The following is a 16047-nucleotide window of genomic DNA, read 5'->3' as shown; positions in this document are numbered from 1 at the left end:
CTGCTCCTGCCAGTGTCAATGCTGGCTCCACCTCCTGCTGGGCGTCTGAGGACCCAGCCCTGCTCAGTGAATAGGCCAGGTGCTTCTGCCTGGCTCTACCCACAACAGACCCAGGATGTTGGGAAATCCCCGGCATGGACAAAGGGATCAAAGCCGAAAAGGGGTATAAGAGAAGGACCCCTGAACTAAGAAATCAGATCACTTCTGACAAGGAACCCTGAAACCAAGGACAAGAGGCCTGCTGATCTAAGGACTGCCTACCCCTTCTGCCAGTGTGCTGTTGTTGGGGGAATCCTGCAGTGCTTCTTTATTTTTGCCAAGGAACCAGGAGAGAGGAACTAGGTGTGTACTCTCACGCTTGCTAAGAAAATCTCCAAGGACTGGAAGAGTGCCAGTCTCCTGCTGAAGTCACAGGGCTAAAAGACTTCATCTGCTAAAAGTGCTACTTGCTGGAATCGTGAATCCAGCACCTCTGAAAGAACCAGCAATCTCGACGCCGACGGACGTCGCTGAATCCAGCTCGCCCCAGTGTCCCGCTTCCTCGACGACCAGCCGCCGGGCCCGAGCAACGCCAGTGAGTGGGAGTACGGCTCTAGCTCCAGAGGACCTCGTGTCTGCACCGCTGCTGATCGCATCAACTGTGTGCCCTCTCGACGCCGTGAGCGCTGCTCACTCTGTGCAACCGCACCATCGACGACGCCTGCTGAGGCCTGATCGACACCGAAGACGCGACGCCGGATTGCTCGACGCCGCTGATCATCGTGTGCTTTATTTTCCTAAAGGTACTGTGTTGTTGGGGGTCCGTGTGACTCCGGGCTCGACGTAGCGCTCCTCGCGGTCGACGCCGAACCTTTGGATTAACTTTGCCTCGACGTCGTGTAGCCCCCGTGTGGGTTACCTTGTTGCTAAGAACTGTATTGCCAAGAAGAAGATTTGCTTGATATGAAATACTTTGTGCTAAAGAAGAACCTACCTTTGAACTATCCCTTTTTCCTTCCCGGAGTATTTATTACGATTGTGTACAGTTTTGTCGTTATTTGGTCTTGTGCTAAGCCTTATATAAAAATACTTATTTTTATAATACTACTGTGTCGTGTCTATTTGTAGTGCATTCACTTTATTACTGTATGTGGTCATAATTGCTTAACACACAGCCTCTGAGATAAGCCTGTCTGCTCTGCCAAGCTACTAAGGGGGTGAGCAGGGGTTATCGAAGGGTGTGATCCCCTTGCCCTGACTAGAAAAGGTGTGTCCCTATTTGTCAGAAGTGTATACCTCTGCCAACTAGAGACAGCCGGTTCTAACATTGGAGGCAGCGGTGAGGATTTTGAACCTTGCATTTATGACCCATGTACAGTGATTAGTGTGCGCTACATAGCGAAAGCAGACCATAACGCAGTCACAATCTAATTGGGAAGGATCCTATTGTTGGTTCTCCGCTTTTCTGAAGCTTGATTTTTTGAACACTTCCAGTTTTGACCATGAGTGACACCGGAGTCACTACCCCTGTTGTTGTTGTTGAGGAGGAATTCGACAGAGCGAAGTTAGACGTCTACAGATTGGACGAGTTGAAATCCTTTTGCAAGAAGTTTAAAGTTCCTACCAAAGGTCTCAAGGCTAAGGAAACCTATCTCAAAGCATTGCAGGCCTGGTTGGAAGCCAGAGATCCCACTGATCCGGTGGTGGTACCGCCAGTGGAAGGGGATGAGGAGGCGCCAGCGAATGGGCCCGAGTCCTCTCCCGGAAGCAGTGTTTCCTCCAAAGGTCTTTCCCCTGAAGAACGAGAAGAAAGGGCGAAAGAGCGTGCATACAACATGGAAATGGCAAGGCTAAAGATAAATGGGCAGTTGGAGTTAGAAAATGCAAGAGGTAGAAGAGAAGCTGAGTTGGAGATCAAAAAGTTAGAGTTTGAAAGAGAGAAGTTAGCTTTGGAGCGTGAAGCCAGGTTGAGGGAACTGGATATCCAAGCTAAAAAGTTAGAATTGAATCCCTCTGGTGGCAGCATTCCATCTGGGCCTGCAGAAAGTAAGTTTTATTTTCCCAAAGATGTGATAAAGGATTATCATAGAAACGAAGATATTGGTCAGTGGTTTAAGGCATATGAGCTAGCATTGTTGGCCCACCAGGTCCCTGAGAAGAATTTGGGAGCGGGGTTGTGGGGTCGCTTTGTGAATGAGAGGAGAGATACCCTGTTAGACATGCCTGTTGCGGATAGGATGTCGTATGCTCATATGAAGGATGCTTTAATGTTGCGATATGGCCTAACCCCCTAGAAGTACAGACAAGCTTTTAGAGAATGTAAGAAGTTGCCTGGTACGACGTGGGTTGAATATGTGTCTTATTTTTGCAGAGCCATGGATGGTTGGGTGAAGGGCAGCAAAGTGGAAAGTTATGAAGCTCTTTATGATTTGTTTGCTTGGGAGCACTTGTCGAATAACTGTTTTCCAGAGCTGCGCCAGCACCTGATTGATAGCAAGATATCTAACCCTAGAAAACTTGCTGAGGAGGCGGACCGCTGGGTCAGTACCAGGGTCCACAAGGGTCCAGTGGGAGACTCAGCCAAAGGTGGGCAGGGTCCCCAGCAGAAGAGTGGGGGGGACAAGGATAAACAGAAGGAGTCTCAGAAAGGGCCCCAAAGTAATCCCCAAGGGAACCAAGGGAAAGGTTCCCAGCCTCCCCCTGAGAAGAAGCCAGGGGCCCGACGGGTAAACCTGTTCATAGGGGCCCCCTAACCTGCTACGGTTGTGGGCAGGTGGGACACCGGTTTTATAACCCCCAGTGTCCCAAGAAGGATTCGAATGCACCGCCGCGTGCACCCCCCCGTCAGTTGGCGAGTGTAGCCTTGGGAGGGGAGGAGATGGTTGTCCATGGTGGGAGGGGTCCCGCAGAGATGTCCCTGGTCTCGCTAGGAGACATGCAAATGGTCCCTCCACCCCCTCTGCCTAGTAACACTAGTAAATATAGGCAGTGGGTGACCATTAATGGCCATAGAGTGGAAGCTCTCAGAGACACCGGAGCGAGTGTGACAGCTGTCAAGTGTCACTTAGTGTCCAGAGAGCAGGTGGTTACCCACGCATTCTACCCTGTGATAGCTGCCGACAACTCCCAGAAAGAGTGTGAGGTAGCTCAGGTTTCCTTTGAATGGGGGGGAGTTTCAGGTACTCTTCAGGTTGCTGTGAGGCCCGCCATGCCTGTCGATTGTCTCCTGGGCAATGATTTAGAAGACTCCCCTTGGGCTAAGGTGAAGAGAGAGGCGCACTTGAAAATGTTGGGTGTGTCAGAGTGGGTGTGTTCAACCACTTGTTCGATGACAGCAAGTAAGGGTGTTGATGGGGTCCCGGAGCCTGAAAGTACGGCCCAGGACCCAGCTATGAAGAGAAGAGGCAGGAGGCGCGGGAAACCGGCCCCCGTAGTTCCCGTGGTCCAGGAGGAGGTAGACCCTGAGGGGGATGCCCTGGAGCCCACAGGGGAACAAATTGCCGAACTGGGAGACCTGCCCGAGCTGACCCACTGGCAGCAGGATGGTGGTCCCTCCAGGGAGGAATTCTGTGCGGAACAGAAGGAGTGCCCTTCTCTTGTGGGCATGAGGCAGCAGGCCTCAGCCCAATCCTCAGGTGATCAGTCAGGGTCACATTTTGTGTACTGGGAGAACGGCCTCCTGTATAGCGAGCCTAAGGCTGCTGAGCCTGGGTCAGCCCGTGTGCTGGTGGTACCCCAGCGCTTCAGAGCCTTCCTACTGGGTTTGGCTCATGACGTTCCGTTAGCTGGACATCTGGGGCAGAACAAGACCTATGAAAGGCTTGTCACCCATTTTTATTGGCCTCAGATGCGTAGGGATGTAGACATCCATTGCAAGACTTGTCGCACTTGCCAGGCAAGTGGGAAAAGCCAAAGGAAGCAGAAGGCTCCCCTCCAACCTTTTCCAGTGGTCAGTACCCCCTTTGACCGGGTGGGCATTGACATTGTTGGGCCCCTGGACCCCAAGACAGCCCTGGGCAACAGGTTCATCCTGGTCTTGGTGGACCACGCCACACGGTACCCGGAAGCCATCCCTCTCAGAACAGTGACGGCCCCCGTGGTGGGACGGGCACTGATGGGTGTTTTCTCCCGGATGGGGTTCCCCAGAGAGGTGGTGTCAGACCAAGGCACCAACTTCATTTCGAACTATATGAAGTCTCTGTGGAAGGAGTGTGGGGTAACCTATAAGTTCACCACTCCTTACCACCCTCAAGGAAATGGGCTGGTTGAGAGATTCAACCGGACCTTGAAAGGCATGATAATGGGTCTTGAAGAACCAATGAGGCGGAAATGGGACGTCCTCTTGCCATGCCTGTTGTTTGCTTACCGAGAGGTGCCGCAGAAGTCTCTAGGGTTCAGCCCCTTTGAGCTCTTATACGGTCACCCGGTAAGAGGGCCTTTGAGTCTGGTCAAGGAAGGCTGGGAGCAATCTCCCAGGAAACCTCCCCAGGATGTATACAGCTACATGCTGGCCTTTCGGAACCATACTCGGCGCTTCAGAGAACTTGCTCAGGCAAATCTGGAGGCCAGCCAGGAGGAGATGAAGCGATGGTACGACCGGAATGCCACTCTGGTAGAGCTTCAGCCTGGTCAGGAAGTGTGGGTCATGTCCCCTGTGGAACCTTGTGCGCTCAAGGACAGGTGGACTGGACCGTTTAAGGTTGTGGAGAAGAAGAGCGATGTCACCTACCTGGTGGACTTGAAATCTCCCAGGAACCCCTTGCGGGTCCTGCATGTCAACCGTTTGAAGCCCCACTTAGAAAGGTCCGAAGTGGGCATGCTCCTAGCTACAGATGCTGGAATGGAGGAAGAGAGTGAGCCTCTTCCTGACCTCCTGTGTGCTAAAGAGCAAGACGGGCCAGTGGATGGTGTGGTCCTCTCTGACACACTGACCCTTGAGCAGAAACAGGATTGTCGCCACCTGTTGGGACAATTCCCGGATCTGTTTTCCTTGGTTCCGGGTGTCACTCATTGGTGTGTCCATGACGTTGACACCGGAGACAGCCCTCCTGTGAAGCACAAGGCTTACAGGGTGACTGACAAGGTCAGAGCGTACATTAAGGAGGAGGTCTCCAGAATGTTCGCGTTAGGGGTGATTGAGTCCTCTAGCAGTCCTTGGGCCAGCCCAGTGGTCTTGGTCCCGAAGGCTGCCGCGCCTGGTGCTTCACCAGAACTCCGGTTCTGCGTGGACTACCGAGGGCTCAATTCGGTCACGAAGACTGACGCGCACCCCATCCCCAGAGCTGATGAGCTCATCGATCGGTTGGGGGCTGCCCGGTACCTTAGTACGTTTGATCTAACGTCTGGGTACTGGCAGATCGCCTTGACTGATGGGGCAAAGGAGAGGTCCGCATTCTCCACACCAGATGGGCTATACCAGTTCCGGGTGATGCCCTTTGGGATGAAGAATGCCCCTGCCATCTTCCAGAGGTTGGTCAACCAGGTTTTGGCTGGACTGGAGGATTTCAGTGCCGCCTACCTGGACGACATCGCAGTGTTCAGCGCCAGCTGGGAGGAACACTTGCACCACCTCCAGGAAGTGTTGTTGGCCCTGCGCGGAGCAGGCCTCACAATCAAAGCCAGTAAGTGCCAGATTGGGCAGGGTTCGGTGGTGTACTTGGGGCACCAAGTAGGGAGCGGCAAGGTTGCCCCCCTGCAACCCAAGATTGATACCATCCTGGCTTGGGCGCCGCCCAAAACCCAAACTCAGGTGAGAGCCTTCTTAGGACTCACGGGTTACTACAGGAGGTTTGTCAAGGATTACGGCAACATTGTGCACCCCTTGACTTCGCTGACTTCCAGGAAGCAGCCACGAAACATGATCTGGACTGATGCCTGTCAAACGGCCTTTGACACCCTGAAAACTGCAATGTGCACAGCACCTATACTCCAGGCACCCGACTTTTCAAAAGAATTTATTGTCCAGACGGACGCTTCAGAGCATGGCGTGGGGGCTGTTCTAGCTCAGGTGAATGAAGAGAGCCGAGACTTGCCTGTAGCCTTCATCAGTCGGAGGTTACTTCCCAGGGAAACGAGGTGGAGTGCGATAGAGAGAGAAGCATTTGCTGTGGTCTGGGCGCTGAAGAAGCTAAGACCCTACCTGTTTGGGACTCACTTCCGGGTTCAGACCGACCACAGGCCCCTCAGATGGTTGATGCAGATGAGGGGTGAGAATGCAAAACTGTTGAGGTGGTCCATTTCCCTACAGGGGATGGACTTTACGGTGGAACACCGCCCTGGTACAGATCACGCCAATGCTGATGGTCTGTCCAGATTTTTCCGCCTTAGTGATGAGAACTCCCCAGGGGAAGGGTAGTTCTCCCCACATTTCAGCTGGAGGGGACACGTGTTAGACCTGACATCATTGGCTTGAGTCTCTCCTCCATTTTTTCTGTTTGCCTCCACTGTTTTACGATGTTTTGCTGGTATATGCTTTGGGCGCGGTGTCACTGCTGATAAGTGTCACGGCGCAAGTGCTCCCTATGTTAAATTGATGTATCTATTGTATCCATGTTTGGCTTATTTGGTTTACTGTCAGTCCCTAGTCTAGTGCACCAGGAGTGCCGGGGCTTGTAAATACAAATACCGCTCGTGGGCTTGCAGCACGTGTTGTGCCACCCACAGGAGCGGCCTCGTAAAAGAATGTCTACGGGTCGGTCATTGCGAGACCCACGTACAGCCTAGTGCTGTCACGCAGGCTGTGCAAGTATACCTACTTGCCAGCCCCTCAAACCTTCCCTTGACTTCATGTTAGTCACCCCTATGGTAGGCCCGCGGGCAGGGTGCATTGTAAGTATAAGGTAGGACACGCCTGACCAAGTTGGCATGTCCTGATAGTGAAGTACCGCCATCTTCGTTCTTCACTATTGCGAGGTAGCCTGCTCTCCATTAGTTAGAATGGGCCGCCGGGATTATTAATGCTATGATCCTAGCTGGCTCGGGGAGCATGGTGCAATGTCGAGTTTGGTATCCCTGAACTCGGGGTTTAATTACGCATCCGTTGGTGTGGATGGTTTTTGGACTCTGGGTTCGAAAATAGCACTTTTAGAAAGTGTCTATTTTCGTGTCTAACCATTGCTGGTTTCTGCTGGTCTTGCGTGTGTGTGACAGGAGCTGGGTGGCTCCACAGGTCTGGATGAGTCAGGGTGGGATGAGTGGGACATTACGTTGAGAGTAGGGGGAGAGTAGTTGTTGATAGCCTGCCCGGCCTGATACAATGCCGGCTCCACCTCCTGCCAAGCGGCTGATGGCTCTGTGCCTGCCATGGACGATCCTAGCCCCACCTCCTGCCAGGAGGCCGATAGTTCTGCTCCTGCCAGTGCCAATGCTGGCTCCACCTCCTGCTGGGCGTCTGAGGACCCAGCCCTGCTCAGTGAATAGGCCAGGTGCTAATGCCTGGCTCCACCCACAACAGACCCAGGATGTTGGGAAATCCCCGGCATGGACAAAGGGATCAAAGCCGAAAAGGGGTATAAGAGAAGGACCCCTGAACTAAGAAATCAGATCACTTCTGACAAGGAACCCTGTAACCAAGGACAAGAGGCCTGCTGATCTAAGGACTGCCTACCCCTTCTGCCAGTGTGCTGTTGTTGGGGGAATCCTGCAGTGCTTCTTTATTTTTGCCAAGGAACCAGGAGAGAGGAACTAGGTGTGTACTCTCACGCTTGCTAAGAAAATCTCCAAGGACTAGAAGAGTGCCAGTCTCCTGCTGAAGTCACAGGGCTAAAAGACTTCATCTGCTAAAAGTGCTACTTGCTGGAATCGTGAATCCAGCACCTCTGAAAGAACCAGCAATCTCGACGCCGACGGACGTCGCCGAATCCAGCTCGACGCAGTGGGTAACGGCCCCAGTGTCCCGCTTCCTCGACGACCGGCCGCCGGTCCCGACCGACGCCAGCAGCAACGCCAGTGAGTGGGAGTACGGCTCTAGCTCCAGAGGACCTCGTGTCTGCACCGCTGCTGATCGCATCAACTGTGTGCCCTCTCAACGCCGTGAGCGCTGCTCACTCTGTGCAACCGCACCATCGACGACGCCTGCTGAGGCCTGATCGACACCGAAGACGCGACGCCGGATTGCTCGACGCCGCTGATCATCGTGTGCTTCATTTTCCTAAAGGTACTGTGTTGTTGGTGGTCCGTGTGACTCCGGGCTCGACGTAGCGCTCCTCGCGGTCGACGCCGAACCTTTGGATTAACTTTGCCTCGACGTCGTGTAGCCCCCGTGTGGGTTACCTTGTTGCTAAGAACTGTATTGCCAAGAAGAAGATTTGCTTGATACGAAAGACTTTGTGCTAAAGAAGAACCTACCTTTGAACTATCCCTTTTTCCTTCCCAGAGTATTTATTACGATTGTGTACAGTTTTGTCGTTATTTGGTCTTGTGCTAAGCCTTATATAAAAATACTTATTTTTATAATACTACTGTGTCGTGTCCATTTGTAGTGCATTCACTTTATTACTGTATGTGGTCATAATTGCTTAACACACAGCCTCTGAGATAAGCCTGTCTACTCTGCCAAGCTACCAAGGGGGTGAGCAGGGGTTATCGAAGGGTGTGATCCCCTTGCCCTGACTAGAAAAGGTGTGTCCCTATTTGTCAGAAGTGTATACCTCTGCCAACTAGAGACAGCCGGTTCTAACAAACTGGAACCAGGGGCCAGTATTCCGCGTAGCAGGATATATGCCCTCACAGAGGCGGAGAACATCTATCTTCAGCAGTACTTGAAGAAACTCTTAGAATCCGGATTCATACGTCCCTCTACGTCCCCAGCCTCGTCACCTCTGTTCTTCATTCCGAAAAAGGAAGGGGGTTTGCGCTCATGCATAGATTACAGAGCCATCAATAGGGTAACCAGAAAGAACAGGTACCCTCTCCCTTTAACACCCGTTCTTTTGGACCAACTGAAGGATGCAAAAATATTTACCAAGCTTGACCTGCGGGGTGCGTATTATCTTGTGAGGGTCCGCCGTGGGGGTTAATGGAAGACCGCTTTCCGCACGAAATACGGGCTCTACGAGTACCAAGTCATGCCTTTTGGCCTGTGCAATGCCCCTGCAGCATTTCAATTCTTCATGGATGAGGTGTTAAGGGGCTTGCTGGATGTTTCATGCATCGTCTATATTGATGATATTCTCATTTACTCTGCCACACGGGAAGACCATGTTAGGCATGTGATGGAAGTGCTGGAAAGACTGCAACAACATGAATTATTCGCCAAATTGGAGAAATGCCTCTTCCACACCTCAGAAGTGGAATTTCTTGGTTACATCATCGGTCCGAATGGGCTACAGATGGACCACAAGAAGATTCAAGCCATTATCCAATGGGAATCTCCTTCCTGTGTGAAAGGTTTGCAGAGCTTCCTAGGCTTTGCAAACTTTTATCGTCGATTCATTAAAGATTTCTCCAGAATCATCCAACCCTTAACTCATCTAGTGAAGAAAGGAGCGATCTTCAAGTGGACGGATCCTGCTGAGGGGGCTTTCCAGGCTTTGAAAGCCAGTTTTACTACTGCCCTCATCTTACGCCACCCAGATGCCAGTCTACCATTCGTGATGGAATCTGATGCCGCACATTATGCTATTAGAGGCATTCTATCGCAAAGGAATCCGGACACTGGCCAACTCCATCCCGTAGCCTACTTCTCTAGGAAATTGTCCTCCAGTGAGATAAACTACAGCATCACGGACAAGGAGTTGTTGGCCATAAAGCGAGCGTGTGAGGAATGGCGACACCATCTTTTGGGGGCCAGACACACTGTTGAAATCTTTACTGACCACCGTAATCTCCTTTTCTTGAAGAGTGCGAAGGCGTTAACACCTCGCCAGTTACTGTGGTCCGTGTTTTTCTCAGATTTTGATTTTGTGATAAAGTACCGTCCAGGCCCACAAAACGGCAAAGCAGATGCCTTATCAAGACCGGAATCGGTATTACGGGATCAACCTTCAGAAGTAGAAGATCCTCCCTTCTTGCTTAACAAGGCATCATTCAGTCCGTCTGTATCAGCCATTACATGTCCCTCAGAATTCTTGAGACAAGTTGAAGAGAAAAGTGACATGGTGGATGCACAATCTTGGATAGCCAAAGAACCCTTACAGAGGATATCGAGAGGCAAGCTCCTCTTCAAAGACAAACAGTTGTATCTTCCTGAGCATGCATTACAGATTCAAGTTCTGCAATGGACACATGATTCCTCCTTGAGTGGACACCCAGGAATACACAAAACGTTACAGACCACATCTAGATACTTTTGGTGGGAAACGATACGGAAAGACATTGAAGAGTACGTAGCCAGATGTCCCATATGCATTCTAGCTAAAGCTCAGCAGCAAAGGAGTAGTGGATTGCTACGTTCTATACCGATACCGCCAGCTCCATGGCACACGGTATCAATGGACTTCATTGTAGAAATGCCTCTCAGTTTCGGCAACAACACTATTCTAGTGGTTGTAGATCATCTCACCAAGATGGGTCATTTCATTGCACTGACCAAGTTACCCACGTCAGGAGAACTGGCCATAGTCTTTTTGCAACATGTGGTACGTTTGCATGAGATTCCCTCTGTTCTTATTACGGACAGAGGAACTCAGTTTACTTCTAAATTTTGGAAGGCCCTGTGTGATGTTATGAAAATCGATGCTCGATTATCAACGAGTTACCATCCGCAGACGGATGGGAAAACGGAAAGATTAAATCAGACACTAGAGCAGTATTTGAGATGCTTTACCCTTCAACAAGATGAAGAATGGAGAACGTTGATGTGGATGGCAGAGTTTGCCTACAATAACACGACTCATTCTTCTTTAGGATGTTCGCCCTTCTTTTGTCCTACGGGTTATCATCCCAATTGCATGCCTTTTGAACAGCCATGTCCTTCTTCCCATCCTACCATACAGCAACATCATGAGCATCTACTGTCTGTGTTACAGGATGCCAAAGAGCATTTGGCGGCAGCCAGAAACCGCGACAAAGCACAGGCCGACAAGAAGAGAACTCCTGAGCTGGCTTATTCAGTGGGTGATAAGGTGTGGTTGAGTACCAAACACTTGAAACTTAAGGGAAATACACAATTGCAACCTAAGTTTGTGGGTACGTATCCTATCATGGCCGTGGTTAATCCTGTAGCCATGAAATTGAAGCTACCTTCCTCCTGGCACATTCATCCCGTGTTCCATGTGTCCCTGTTGAAACCATTTGTACAGGGTACGAGGGCTTTAGCAAGACCTCAGCCTTTGGATATTGAAGGGGAGGTCGAGTATGAGGTGAGAGCAGTACTTGACTCCAGAAGGGTGAGGGGTGCCTTGCAATATCTGATTGACTGGAAGGGGTATGGACCTGAGGAGTGCTCTTGGGAACCTCTCACTAATTTACATTGCCCTGGGTTGTTGAGACGTTTCCACACCAGGTACCCTTTGAAACCTGGTGGACCGCCGGGACGTCGGGCATTGAGAGGGGACTCTGTCACGATTTAGGCATATTCAGTGAAACTACAGGTCCCAGAATGCTTGAGTGCAGTCTGTTCTCCCTTTCTACTACTTTCCTTTTTCCGGCTTACTATATCTGTTTCCTTCCTGAACCCCTCGGTGCTTGTCACCTGTGGTGTGGCCTTTTCCGTCTGCAACCGAACCTGGAACCTTGCAAAGGATTTCGAGTTACTACTTTTTTGGGATTTCTGATCTTCTCCTGATCCGCGCGGTAGAGCCACGCTCTGAGGTTACGTCTTGATTCCTGAATACATTCGGCGTGTGTTGACCTTTGAACAGCGCGCTTTGAGCCGCGCTGGGAGCCGCGCTGGGAGCCTGAGTCAGCTGCACGCTGGCATTGTGGAAGTAGACTCGATCCTGGTTCTTTTGTTCATCGAGTAATCTCATTTTATCGGACCTGAGGCTAGCGGAGCGTTAGCATTGGGAGAGTGCCTTTTACTCTTCTAGTTTTTGTTAGTTTTGGCAATTATCCGAACATTTTGATTTCCGCGGAGCTGTTGAGAGGCTCGGATTTGTTTCCTGGAGAACTCTATGACAAGGACCATTACATATTATGTGGAAGATCCAGAGATCATATTACCGGAAGATAAGTAGTGTTCTCAATTGACTGAAAGATATTACAGGGACTGTATCCTTATCTTTCTGGAACTGGGGTTCTTGGGCAGTTCCCTTTTTCTTATGCTATTTTCTTTATTTTTTCCTATTTTGCCCTTTTCTGATGGGATGATTGTGGAAGCCATGTTAAGTAAGTGTAATTCGAAATCATTATATATTTAGAGGTGATAGTGTACTCCAGGGAAGAGTGCGATTTTCATGTCCTTGTGTCTCTGTGCAGGAACCAGCACACAGATCCAACGCTTGGCGTTTCTCCTGCTGTCGAGCCCTGTAGATGGTTTATGGCTGCCAGTCCTTTATATTTTATTTATTCACTTTTCCCCTTCCTGGATAGGGTCCTCTTAGGCGAGTGTTATACTTAGACTCGCTTGGGGTGCCGTGTCTAGGGAGGAGAGAAACTACTAACTACATCGCTCCTGCTGTACCTGATGCTTAAGGTTAGTCAATCTGTATTACTTTGTGACACCGAGGTTGGCATCACATAAATTAACCAAGGCAAACTCTAGTTCACTAGCTACTAATGTACTGGATGGGTCAAACACATTATTATAATGGTTGATCAGTAAAACATTCCGGCCCCCAGTATGTTGCAGCCAGAGTACCTGCGAATGAAACCCGATTTTGGTATAGGATTTAACTTGTACTGGGAAGTTTACAGAAAGTAATATCAGGAGCCCCCCTTTAGCCCTGCCCATGCTTACACTCTGCGCAGAGAGGTTATAAGAGACATACCCATCGAAAGTTATTGGTTCCGTAGGCCACGTCTCTTGCAAACAGAGAATATTATAAGAATTAACAAGCTCCCGCCAGATCGAGGGATTCTTCCTTTTTACGCCAGCTGGCAATATTCCAACTTGCAAGTTTATACCCAACACCTGGAGGATCCATGCCCGTTCCTAGGTCGTCTACCCATGGGAGACAAGCGGGCTCCACTATTATTATACCATCTAGGTTCTGGGTTTGTATATCACATGAATTCCGAGCAGAGGTCTGCTGTAGGTTATCCCTTGGAGAGGCTATCGCCTTTGGCGTGCACACTATTGGATCATGCCCTGATTGACCAGTACGCTCCACAAAAGATACTTTCTTCCCTTCAGAATTTCCACCCTCAATTGGCAACAGATTAACAGGGGGCAGTCAATCCATCGCGTCTAAACAACTGAAGCGATTGAAGTTACTGAAGGGGTCGGGGTGGGCATGAGACCAAATCTACCAGTGTATCTCCTACTTCTACCTCTACGATCAACCCTTGTCCAATCATCATTACTTCTCCCATAGACCATACCTCTAGGGGGGTAAGAAAAGGACAGCGGCAGAATCTGTATTGTAGAGTCGAATGACCTATTAAAACCAGCGCATATGTGGGAGACAGTTCGGGGATCCCTAGAATTTATCGTTATACAGTCCCCGTTTATTATTTTTACTGTCTTTCCCAACCAAGGTAACCTTCTTAGCATGGGAAACCACAAGAACTCAGATACAGACCTGAGAAGGGAACAAGAGGCAAATAGGGCTCTAGAAGTGGGTCAGCCTCCAGTTAAATCATATATCACAAAAATAGACCACTTCTAGAAAAATAACCAAGTAAATGTGGATTGCCAAGCAGTACTAGGGCATCTCACAAAAAGTGATGGACTGGCATCACACACCACCAGGTGTCATGCTTCATCATCTGCCAGTCCTCGCCCTCCAGAAACCCCGTTTGGTGGAGGACGGGCATACACCTGACGACAGGGATGCACTTTCTAAAGTGAGTGGGGGCCCTAAGGGAATAGTGAGTTAAAAAGCCATCAAGAATTCCCCCATGAAACTTTATTTAGTAAGGAAACCATGTGGGGTTAAAACCAGAGGTGCGGTGAATAAGAAAACAATCATCCAATCACCGCCATGTGAATTTTTATAAAAACAAGAGGTCAACATGTTTCAGCCGTAGTGTCCCAAAGGTACATGGCTTTCATCAGGACCAAATAGGGGGCTCCAGTCTTACCCTACTGTATAGGTAGTGCCATTCTGTGGATATGACCTATAGTCCTTGTCCACTCTAGAGGTCCAGTGACCTGTAGAAATACAAAAAGAAAAATAGTGCAGATAGTTCTGTATATGTGCAAGATATAGTTAAACATACTTGGTAAAATGTGTGAGAAATTCAACTCCATCTGGAGTTATACTCTTAGATTCAAAAATGCTTCTGTTTACAGAAAAACATACTGAAAACCAAGCTGTAAGGGCAATCAATAGTTTTACCCATTAGGTGGGAGCAATTAGCCCCATGGGAGGCGAGGGTTCTGGGGGTACCCCGTGGTCACACTCACTATAAAGAGAGGAGTGAACAATGGCATTTAGACTGTAATCTGTATTGTAACACGATCACAGTATCAATGGTAGTTGCATCATTGTGGAGAAGTGTGGCTCAGGGGTTAGAGGCGGCAGACCCGGAAGCTGAGATCGGCCCTGGACCAGGGTTCAATTCCCCGCCTCGGCGGGTCTTGGGCTAAAAATTCCATGGACTCGATAATTCTCGCTCCGGTGCCTTCTAGACTCACGTTCTCACACTCTGCGACTCTGGGCAATAGCTTGCTTAATCTCCACAACGGCCCCTCGCGGCGGGATGCCTGGCTTTCACCTTGTGGATACCCTGCCGGGGCTATCTCACAGGGGAATACCAGGACGGGTTCCCTAAGCAAGCGCTGGGACACCCACTGCGGGTAGCTGTGCGCTATATAAGCTCAAATACATTTACATCTGGGCGCAAAGATCGAGACTTACTGCATGTGGGGCGATTCCCCGTCGGATCACCTATGTAGTACCGCTCTCAATTCCTCCCCGGCGACAAAGTATAGTTCCGGGTGATATATAACCTTCTTAGCATAACAATCTCGCTAGATAAATGTGCTGGCAGTGGTCTATTCCAGTTTAACCAGTTAACAACCTTACTTTTTAATGAGCTAAATGATTCATTCTCCTCCTCTTCTAAAACTGGAACGCCTGCTAGAACGACCATAAAGCGGTTAGCTTCGGGTGGCAGGTCAGGTAAGTGGGATTTTGTTGCTCTACATTCCTTCACTAGTACAGGTGGTACGAGCTTACAGGTATCTACTCCGCTGTTATGAGGCATATCATTTCTACTAGGCAGGGGAACAGAGATCTGCTTAGCGGGGACCTGGCGTGCCAAATTAGTACCCAGTTTACTAGGTAAGATAGAATCATCGGTGGGCGGTGTACAGTCTAGAGTAGATAACTTCCCCCCCATTTGGCTCGGTGGTTTTATGGCTGCACCTTGCTTATTGGCCGAAGTTCGGCAACCTACCAAGTCGGATGTAATTTTCTCAATGTTTGTAAGCCTGAGTTCTATTTAGTCTATTTTAGCTTCTAGGGGATTTAAAAGAGATTTAAGTAGGGCGCCCAGATTTTCTATGATCAACTCAGAGCCATACTGAGTCTGCGGATTGATAACATGGGCTGGGATAGGTAAATCAACCGTTCCAGTTACGGATTCCTTTGGTCCACTCATAGACCTTGTTGTTGGGTTAGAGCTGCTCTGTCGCTTAGCTATTTTGGCCCTACTCTCATATTTTTTATTATATGCTCGTTTCCTTTTGGGAATAGCCCCTTCTTCAATGCCTTGACTCACAGTACTAATAACAGGGACAATAGGAATAGACATATGGTTATCAAGGATCGAGTCAATTTCAGGCAAAATTTCATTGACCAAAATGTCCAAGTCCTCTGTATCATGTACCTCTGCTCCGCTCAGAACCTCTAAGCCAATTGTACAGGGTGCAGGTGTAGCTGTATCCGAGTTCCTATCAGGTGTTCTAGCGTTTGCAATGGCATCCAGGGATGACCTTTTAGCTACAAGATTTTCCTGTGAAAGACGTTTTTCCATGGCGGAAATTTCAGTATCTATTAAGGAATTAGCTCTGATTAAAAT

Source organism: Lissotriton vulgaris, chromosome 9 (genome assembly GCF_964263255.1).
Source record: "Lissotriton vulgaris chromosome 9, aLisVul1.2, whole genome shotgun sequence".
Classification (NCBI taxonomy): Eukaryota; Metazoa; Chordata; class Amphibia; order Caudata; family Salamandridae; genus Lissotriton; species Lissotriton vulgaris.
This window is presented reverse-complemented; position numbering follows the sequence as displayed.